The sequence below is a fragment of the Saccopteryx bilineata genome, chromosome 4 (assembly GCF_036850765.1).
Source record: "Saccopteryx bilineata isolate mSacBil1 chromosome 4, mSacBil1_pri_phased_curated, whole genome shotgun sequence".
Taxonomy (NCBI): Eukaryota; Metazoa; Chordata; class Mammalia; order Chiroptera; family Emballonuridae; genus Saccopteryx; species Saccopteryx bilineata.
The window spans coordinates 190,943,156-190,952,836 of record NC_089493.1 but is presented as its reverse complement, the minus strand read 5'-3'; the positions used below and the strand labels follow the sequence as shown (position 1 = coordinate 190,952,836).

The following is a 9,681-nucleotide window of genomic DNA, read 5'->3' as shown; positions in this document are numbered from 1 at the left end:
CACTCTCTGTCCATCCCCAGCCCATGGCGCAGTGCTCACCATTTCACTGGTCACCAGTACTCGTTGCCTGAATAAATGACCCCTCTCCCACTGTGGCTACCCTGTGACGAGGGGCCCAGGGAGAGGACACTAATAGAGCTCACCACGCCTTGGGCCCTGTCCTGACTTGGGGGCACATACAGGAACTCAAGAGGCCATCTGGGATGGAGGGATGGGTTAGGACTGAGTTGGGGGGATCATGGCATTTGACCCTTGGGAGCAAGGATGAAGCTTCTTCTTTTCCTTCTTTAATCAAAGTTAATTGTCAAGACCCCTCCAGCCCCAGGGACAGACAAGAGCTCCTTTCTCGACCAACTTCTCAAATACGGGTGACATTCTTTGTCCAAATGAGCTGCAAGTAAAAAAAATAAATAAATAAAACAAAAATAGGAACCTGTGGATGCAAAAATGCAAAATGAAGTTACCGATTTGGTGGCTGAAACTCATGGAACTCACCCCACGTGTAGGTCTCACAGGGAGGGGCTGGAAGAGGCATGACCACTGCGTCTTCAAGTTCTCGCTTCCTGACCCACAGGGCTTGGGGACCAAACCCCGGTCACGCGACATAGTGTCTGTGTGACTCGGGCAAACGCCTCCTCCTCTCTCACGCGTCGGGCTCTTCATCTGTGAGCAGAACCACAGTGTCTTCCCCACCTGTGAAGTGGGGGTGACCCACCCATGTCAGGGCCCCAAGCCCAGGCCACGTAGGGCTTTCCTGATGGGGGAGGGTTCAGGTGCGAGGCTTCTGGGGTCAGACAGACCTGAATTTGTATCTTGATGCTCCCTCTTACGAGCTGGTGACCATGGGCAATGCATTTCATTTTGTCAAGCCTCTGTTTTCTCATCTGTACAATGGTCACAGTCATACCTGCATATTTCCTAGGGCTGCTAAGGCAGTCTGCTAAATATATATATAATTTTTTTTTTTTTTACACAAAATATCCTTTAGGTAACTGTTCCTGTTTAAAGCCTCATACATTTAGGTCCTTCTCAGACAGCAGACAGAAATGAAACCATCGCTGTGACCAGGCTGAATATGACACCCAAATCCCTAAATAAAATCACAGGTTTGTTCTTCATCCAAACCCACAAAAAGAACTGGTCTCATCCGTTGCCGGAATCCTGTGCAACAGGTGGGGATGTAGGGGTCGAGTTGCCACGAGAGAGAAAAGATGGATGTCACTGTCCCCATAATTTCCTGTTTTCCTGTGCTGTCTCTTCTCTTTGCAGCCTCCCCTTTGCCCAAAGCAACACGTGCCACCCACTTCCTCGACCTCCCCTCTGTCTGCCTTTAGTGCCTCAGGAAGACAGTGGGAAACCCCTCAGACCCCAGGTCCTGAGACGTGCCAGCCAGCGGAGACCTGCCTCAGAGGGCCTGTCCCTCCGAATAAATCTCTGCTCTTCGGTTTGTTTGTGGACAGAGGTGGTGGCCTGTGGCTCGGAGAGGCAGGCTGGAAGTGACCTTCTCTAACTCGACACCACAGGTTTGTTTGCGAGAACACAGATGCACAAGTGGCCACTGACGATGTGTGTTCCAACATCACATATGGGACATATTTTGCTCAGAAACATGCCCTGTTAGTTGTTGAAACTTTTCTTGCGTCCCCTGAAACAAACGACTGCGGGTGTATTTTCTTTTGGGGGGCAGTAAATAGAAGTCTTTAGTGTTGACAATGATAATATTATATTCTACAATCTATTTGCATTTCTCTATTTTGTGGATTTCATTGCTTGGTATAAATCCCCGAGCTGGGCGAATTGAGCTTCACTCGGGGAGAAGCAGCACATTTTATCGTAGGGCTGGACAGCCACCCTAACAAGATGTCACCTACAGGGATTGGATTTTGCCAAGAGGTGCCAGGGAGTCGCACAGGGAGGAAGAAATGCCCATGTGTGTGTAGGTTTTGGTGTGCGCACACGGAGCCGGGATGGACATGTGTGTAGGTTTTGGTGTGCACACACGGAGCCGGGATGGATTTTCTCTGGATACGTAGACTGGATTTCCACACCGGAGCTGGTCCAAGCACACGGCGTAGAGAATTGCACGGAGACCGAGAAGCATCTCAGAAGCGTTGGGAGGAGCTAGCCGCTCGCCACCTTCCCGGGGACCTTTTGAATACTTCTGAGCTTAAGAGTGTCTTCTCCCAACAGGCAAGTCAGTAGGTTTCGGGGATACCCAGGGACACGAGCCTCAGGCAGGTTTAATATTAACCACCTGTCACGGAGCGCTGACTCTGTGCCATGCGTGGCGCTAAGCACGCTCTCACTTAATCCTCACAACAGTCCTATGAGGTAGGTGCTGCTGTCATCTCCATTGTACAGATGGGGAGACTGAGGCCCAAGCTCCACGGCTGGTACCGTGCAGAGTAGGAATTCAGCAGTCTGGGTCCAGCTGTAGTTATTCGTGGGCGGAGGAAATATGGTGTCTATGTTTGCCTTGAGAAGCCATCAGTGGTGTTTGAAAAAAAAAAATCACTCCTGGGCCAGGAATAAAAATATCAAGAAAGAATAAACGAGTGGTTCCAAAGGGGGGAGGGGGGTTTGTCATTATATCTGCTTGGTAGCCTGACATATATAAATTTCCATCATGTCTGTCTGTCTGGGTCAGTCAGGGCTGTCTTCTTCTTCCTCTTGCCCAGGTGCAGACGTGCCCTAGGCAGCACTTGTGAGCAGGTGAGTCAATGAGCTGGCTCTGGTAAGAGGTTGGGTTGTAATTTCATTCCACGTCCCTCGGAAAAGAGCAGAGTCCCCGCTTCGGCTCCAATGGAGAGAACCCCCCAGTCACTAGACTGGTTCAGTTTAAGCAGATGGATCTTCCAAATATCCAGCTTCTAATGGAAAAGTTCTCCGGCTCGGATTAGAGTCAGAAAGTGCTTATTTCATTGCACTTCAAGCCCATTTGTCTTTTTTCTGTGTCTAAGGGAGCCTGACTCTTCCTTAGTCAGAAGGGGTAGATGGGAGGGAATTTATAAACGATCTCCTTTTTAACTGGGCCCGGGCCTCATTTGAATGCCTGTTTTCAAATGCAGCTTTGAAGTACGGCGTTTGTGAGTAAAATTGCCCTTGTATTTTCAAGGTAATTGAATCTCATTTTTCACTATCCATCTGCCTCTAGAAAAATCAAAATGTTGATAGAATGTAGTTGCTCAGTGGGGGATTTTCTACGGTGGGCACTCGATACCATAAAAGGGACTGCTTACGGGGCCGTCCAGCACGTCCTCAGCAGGTGAACTGACCACACCGGCCGCCCCGGGGAGCGGATTGATTTCACTGTGTTTTGACTTGACACACTGAAGGAATGTCCACACCTTGTCCTTGTCCCAGGGCTGGGGGAGAAGGACAGCCAGAATTCTGGCTAGAGTTTGGTCACTCCTGGAGCAGCAAAGGGTAGTGCTGCACAGGCAAAGCCTGGAGCCAGGTGCCCAATCGGCTTCGGTCAGGGGCTCTGGAAGGGCTGGGTAAATGGGGGAGTTGATTTTAGGTAACATGTGGATGGGACTTGAAATAACATTGAGTCGCAGAAGGATGTAATGATTATTTCTCCAATTGTCTTTCCACTCTGCTTACATCAAGGTCACAGTCCATCTGCTGCTCGATTTTTAACATTAGTCTCATCTCCTCTCTCTCTCCTTTGATTTTTTTTTTTAAAAAAATAAAGACAGATGGGGCCTGAATGCTGGGCCTTTAGCATCTCAGGGTTTCTGGTTTGGATTTAATAACATTGCTGTCCTTTTCATTGTTTTGTTTGTATGATGACCGTTGATGGCTGGCAGTTTTAAAGGAAAGGATGGGAAGTTTCATTTTAAGACAACTGGGTTGAAGATTTTCTCACTGTTCAATATGTGGCCGTGTGTGAGGGCTTGTCAAAACTCACCCGCACGTCCTATGAACCCTCCCATTTGGGATGAGCTCATCTAAGGGGCCCAGCAGGGAATGCGAGGTGGTGAGTTTTGCCCAAACTCATAGACATGAATTCCAATTGGCTCCCTGCCCTCAGTAGCTGAGCCTCAGCCTCCTGGGGCTTCAGTTTTCTCATCTGCAAAGTGGGTATTACGAATGGTGGGAGGGAAAGGGGTTTAAGTCCATATGACAGGATGAGCGATGTGGTTGGTAGTCAGCCAGGAGGTAAAGCCACACAGACGCCAATCCCTGGGCTGAGCCCGGGAAAAACAGGTACCCTTCCTGCAAGGTTAGCGGTGTCCTGTTTGCTGGGGCTCTGAGTTTGCCGCTGGGGGGTGAAGGTGAGATATGGTTCACACCCCCGCGACCTGGTGAGGAGATGCACTCCTGAGGCCGGGAAAGCGAGCAAACCCATCTCTCTGGCCGAGATGGCCCAGCAGCATGAAGGTCAAAGTTTGTGCTGGAACAGGCCATTTCCCCTTCTCGGGCTGCAAATCTTTGGCAAGGGAAGGCAGGCTCTGAATTAAGCTTAATTAAAATTCACTCTTAATTGGGGCCATTACTTTAAATCAACGCTACGTAATGAAGCTGTGTAATCATAATTAAGCCCCAGAAATAGAATTAGGAAGTGCAGAACGAGAAAGCCAAACACGGACGGGCCCAGTGCCAGGGGCGACCGGGATGGGACTTCCGGAATCTCCAGGACTGTCAGATGGTCAAGGACCAAAGAGCGCGTTGATGAGCAGAGCCACAGCGGCCCGACCAGCGGGACGATGGACTAATCGGAAAGAGGATTGGGGATGAATGGAGCCCCGAGAGGCGCGGCCTGAGTGGCATCAGGCAGAGGGGCTCCGAGTGGCGAGAACACGGCCCTCGCGGGGAGGAGGCCCCAGACTGTGCTCCTAACTTGCGGGTGACGAAGGCAAGTCTACTCTCCAGGCACCGTGTCCCCAGCTGTGACGTCAGGGTCAAGGGCAGCTGTTTCCCAAACAAGGACATCTCTCTTCAAACTCCAGCGGAGCTCTCTCCAGGGGATTGCCTCCCTGCCAAGTCAGGATCATCAGTGCCTGAGGGTGTGTGTGGCCGTTCAGTGTCACAGCTGTGGGCACACTGCCGTTGTGGTGGCAGTTGTTTATTTTTTACCTGAAAAAGGGAGGGTGGTGAGGTGACATGGGACAGTTACCTGTTTCTTCCACGTGGATAAGCGTGTGAAGGTTGGGAGCGTGGGTTTTGGAGGGAGGTGATCAGAGTTTGAACTCTGGGTGAGCCTTTTGCTGGTGGTCTAGGGTAGTGTTGACTCCACTCTCACCTGGAACGTGAGCATTATTATAGCAGATGTTTCAAAGGCTGTCCTGACAATCACACATTCAAAGCACTTGTAAATAACACAGTGCCTGACACACACCAACCACTAACTGTACATTGAGAACTTCCTAGGTACCCAGCGATGTTCTGTTTTTCACATATGATCCAATTTTACTGTCGCAATCACCCTATGACTAGGTCTTGTTATTTTCTCTGACTTAAGGATAAGGCCTCTAAAGCTCAGAGAGGTGAAGTAACTGGCCAAGGTCACACAGCACGTAAGTGGCAAATAGCAAGAGCTGTACAAATGGCAATCATTATTATAAAGGTGCTATATGACTGCCAGTGTGTTTGATCTGCTGGTCAGAATTAGTTAGGCCTACAGACAACACCCGCCCAGGAGTTATACATAGGTCCCAAGGGATGTCACTCACCCATGCTTGTCCCCAGATCCCATGCCCAGGACTCTAACATGGCCAGAGCAGGTCAAGCATTTGGGTTCTGAGAGGACAGAGCTGTTGGGTGGTGATTCTGGAACCGTGGAGGTGGAGGGGAGAAAGACAGCCAGAGAGAGAGCCACCCCATCCCTGTGCTCTGACTTGCTCAGAAGCCCTTGGTAATCACCCTCCGAAGTGGTGAGGGGATGTCTAGGTAGCTGCAGCCAAAAATCAGCTGCTGCCCCCCTTGAGTCCCCGACTGTTCAGAGCATGCCTCATACCGCTTATGCTACCTTTATGAATGCCAACTCTGCCTGGAACAGACTCAGGCTCCACACACAGATTATCTCAGTCAGTGGGCATCTAAGCCCCACACGTCAGAAATGTTCATTCCCATTCTGCAGATGAGGAAACTGAGACTCACAGAAGCAAAACCCTTGGCTCCTTGTGACATACATTCTTTGACCCTCAAACTGGGTTTTTGATCCATTCCACCAAACCCCATCCTGCCCTAGAGATGCTGTCCGCTGAAGGGCCTCCCAGACTCTCTCCCTTGTTCACAGCCCGGTTGAAACAGCAGAAAGGGCCTCGGTAGCCCCAGATATAGAACCAAATCTGCCTTTGGTGCCAGGAGGGTCCTGCAGTTCATGTTTCCTAAACAGCCTCAGGCCCATGCAGTGATTCCCTTCAGTGGTACTCATTCCGCTTGCACGCCCCCAGTGATGGGGACCTCACTACTTACTGAGTTAAATCCTTCACTTTTGGATGACATTGTGGAGCAGGACAGAAATACGACCTAGGTCTGATATGCAGGAAGGCTTTCCAATTCAAACTTTGGATATCATCTCTACGTGAGTTCTACACTTAGTCATGTGGAATGTGTTTCTCTGTTAAATGCAAATGACTTAATCGTATCATTTTCCTTTTTTTTTTTTTTTTTTTTTTTTGGTAAAGCTGTGTTACCATTTCCTTAATTATTTATTTATTTTATATACCAAGAACCTGAATTGAAAACGAAAACATGATTTTCCTGGCCCATGTGTAGGAGGCCCCAAGAATTAGCAAGGCAGGGACATTCCTCGCCGGGCTCTGAGCTGTGTATCTGCAGGGTTTCTGCTCCCTGGAGAGGGTCCGGAGAGCTCTGGTCCGGTTAGGGACTCGTGTGCCCCTGCCGTGCTGTGGGAACTGGAGGGAGGTCCGGCTCTGATAAGAAAAGGTTCAAGTTGACTGCCCAATACCAATTTTAGACAGCCAAGAACTCTGCTGGTTTTTGAGAGGAGGGCACATGGTGAGGGCGGGGTGGGGGGGTGGCCAGCTTAGGTTGCTCAGAATCCGGTAAGGAACGGTAGCAACTTCCCGGTACACACGCCAGGCTGCCCCTCGGCACAACTTCAGGGGGCATCCTTCACATGGCATTCTGGGTAAATGCCTCCCTAGGCGGTTGTGCTCCCCGGAGGTCCTGATGCCAGCCCCGACCCCAGAGAGCACCCCAGAGAGAGCTAATGCCCCCTCATGGGACTGAACCCCAAATTGCAAAGGTTTTCACGGACACTGGCTTGGGAGGAGGCCACCGTCCCTCTCCCAGCTGTGACCTGTTTGTCCTTTATCCCGAGAGCACTGGCCTCTATTTACACTAAACAGACACAGTGCCGTGTGCTGGGTGCTGTATTTTGGGCAAGCCCAGCTGGAGGCCCCCGCAGCCGGTCTGAGCAGGTAGCCGGCCCCGGCGGAGGTCACAAGGAAGGTCCTGCTCCTCCAACAAAGTTTAGCAAACACCTTATCTCCCACAGAACAGGTGAGGTCATGTTTATGAAAGATCACTCTGTCCCGTTCCACCGGGCAAGGGGTGCTACTGTGACCAATCCTGCCCAAGGTGGACGCCACTCAGCCACCTTGCTTCCCCCGGGGGGGACCAGAGCCTCAGTTTCCTCTTCTGTGAGTGTCACCGAGCTCGTGCGGCGGTTGTGAGGATTCACTGGAGACTGAATGAAGGGCTGAGCAGGGTGCTGTGCAGACAGTCCCTCCTCTGGTGAACCGCCATCGTCATCGCGACGGCTCGTGGCAGAGCTGGGCTTCGAACCCACACTTGTCTCATCTCAAAGCCCTTGACTTCACCCCGAGCGGCTGTTGCATTTCCCCGGAAAACTTAACCTGAATTTCTTCTAAACCTCCCCCTAGGGTCTTGCCAGGAAGGAAGTATAACTTTTTGTGGAAACATCCAAGGAGAAATGAACCCGTTCCAAAGACCATCGGAGGAAGGCGGGCGGGTCCCTCCACGCAGGGCCTGGCAGCTGTGTCCGCCATGTTTCCGTTTGTGTCTCTAGGTGCCCGAAGTTCCTTCCGCAGCCTGTGGTGGTGACAGAGCACCCTGGGTGGCTCCCTCGCTGTGACTGTGCCTGAGCCTGAGGCTGCTGGTCAGCTCTGGCCGGAGGGAAGAGGGTCATGAACGGAGGGCAGGAGGAAGCGCAGGGGAGGGCCAGGTCTGGGGGAGCTGCACGGAGCTGGCCGACCAACGCCGGCAGGGGTGGGCTGACCACCCGCAGCCCAAGGTCGATAGTCTGGGGGAGCCCCACATTGCTGGCCAACCAATACTACCAGATGTGGGCTGACCGCCCGCAGCCCAAGATTGGCAGTCTGAGAGAGCCCCACACAGCTGGTCGACCAGTGCCATCGGGGTGGGCTGACCACCCGCAGCCAGAGGTCAGCAGTCTGGGAGAGCCACATGGAGCTGGCCGATCAATACCACCAGATGTGGGTTGACTGCCTGAAGCCCAAGGTTGGCAGTCTGGGGGAGCCCCACAGAGCTGGCCAACCAATACTACTAGATGTGGGCTGACCGCCTGCAGCCCGAGGTCGGCGGTCTGGGGGAGCCCAGACCAGCAGTGGAGGCTCAGCGAGGGGAACAAAAACAATTAAAGCAGAGGGAAAACTCTGGTTATGAACCGCCATGTCACTCAGGAACTACTCAACTCCTTGGGAGAGGTTTGCTGTTGATGGTTTCTCCCGGTTTCTCTGGTCAACTGTTAGGGACCTATGTAAACGCAGCTATGGTCCATCTTATATCATTTGTTTCTGTCCCTCTCTGGGCCCGGCACAGGGCCCAGCACAGCGGGGCAGATAACGCCCCTGGAGATGGTGTACTGGGGTAGGGAAGGAACGTGGTAAACACACCCGGTGACAAGTGCAGGCCTGAAAGCAGGTGCAGCACGGTGGCCGCGGGCGAGGTGGGCAGAAAGGCTTCCGAGGAGCAGGTGCTGAGCTGGGTCTTCAAGGACACTGTGAGCCGTCTCCCAGCAGATCTGAGAAAGGAAGCCTGTGCCTGGGACATGCCTGGTGTGTGGCCTCATCCGGATGGCGCGCGTGCACAGAAAACAGCTCCTATGCAGGACAGGCGATCTGAGAGGGCCGTGACTGACCTGCTGAGGGACCTGTGATGAGGGTCCTGGCAAGAGGAAGAGACGGTCTGATTGCTCCCTGGCAGTTGGTGGGCTCAGGACTGGGGGCCACATTAGGCAATGCGGAGGGAGGACCCTGCTATTCTCTGCACCCCATCTTCAGAAGAAATGCTGAATTTATCATTTATCAGATGACTTTGGGAAAGCAGCTATCTGGGTGCTGAGATAATCTGAGTATTCATTCCTTTATTCCTTCCTTCATTCATGAGAACAATTCTGGTGCATCCGTTTATACTCAGTTCTGCTAAAATTTCTGGGGCGGGGGGGGGGGGGAGATGCACAGATTGGTAAATCTTGGTTCTAACCTCAAGAACCTTACAGCCAGAGGAGGGAGAGGTGAGTACCAACTCTACGGTATTAGCCCAAACTGAGCTGGTCAATCACCACTCACCACTGTTTAAGACATTTCAGTGGACTTCTCTCAGGGGAAGTACCCACCCTTATCCAGGCTCTAGCACCCCTAGAGGTAACGCTGCCCCTGCTCACCCCCAATTCCTGTCTTCTACCACCTCCCTCCTCCACCTGCTCCAGCCTCATTGTTCTTC

At 52.1% G+C, this 9,681-nt stretch overlaps 1 long non-coding RNA gene across 1 annotated transcript; it reads left to right on the top strand.

Moving 5' to 3' along the window:
• Positions 1 to 2,051: 2,051 nt before the first annotated feature.
• Positions 2,052 to 7,992, top strand: LOC136333700 (uncharacterized). Its single transcript, XR_010731076.1, has 3 exons — positions 2,052 to 2,190; positions 2,679 to 2,712; positions 7,860 to 7,992. It is a non-coding gene; the product is annotated as an uncharacterized lncRNA (long non-coding RNA).
• Positions 7,993 to 9,681: the final 1,689 nt, after the last annotated feature.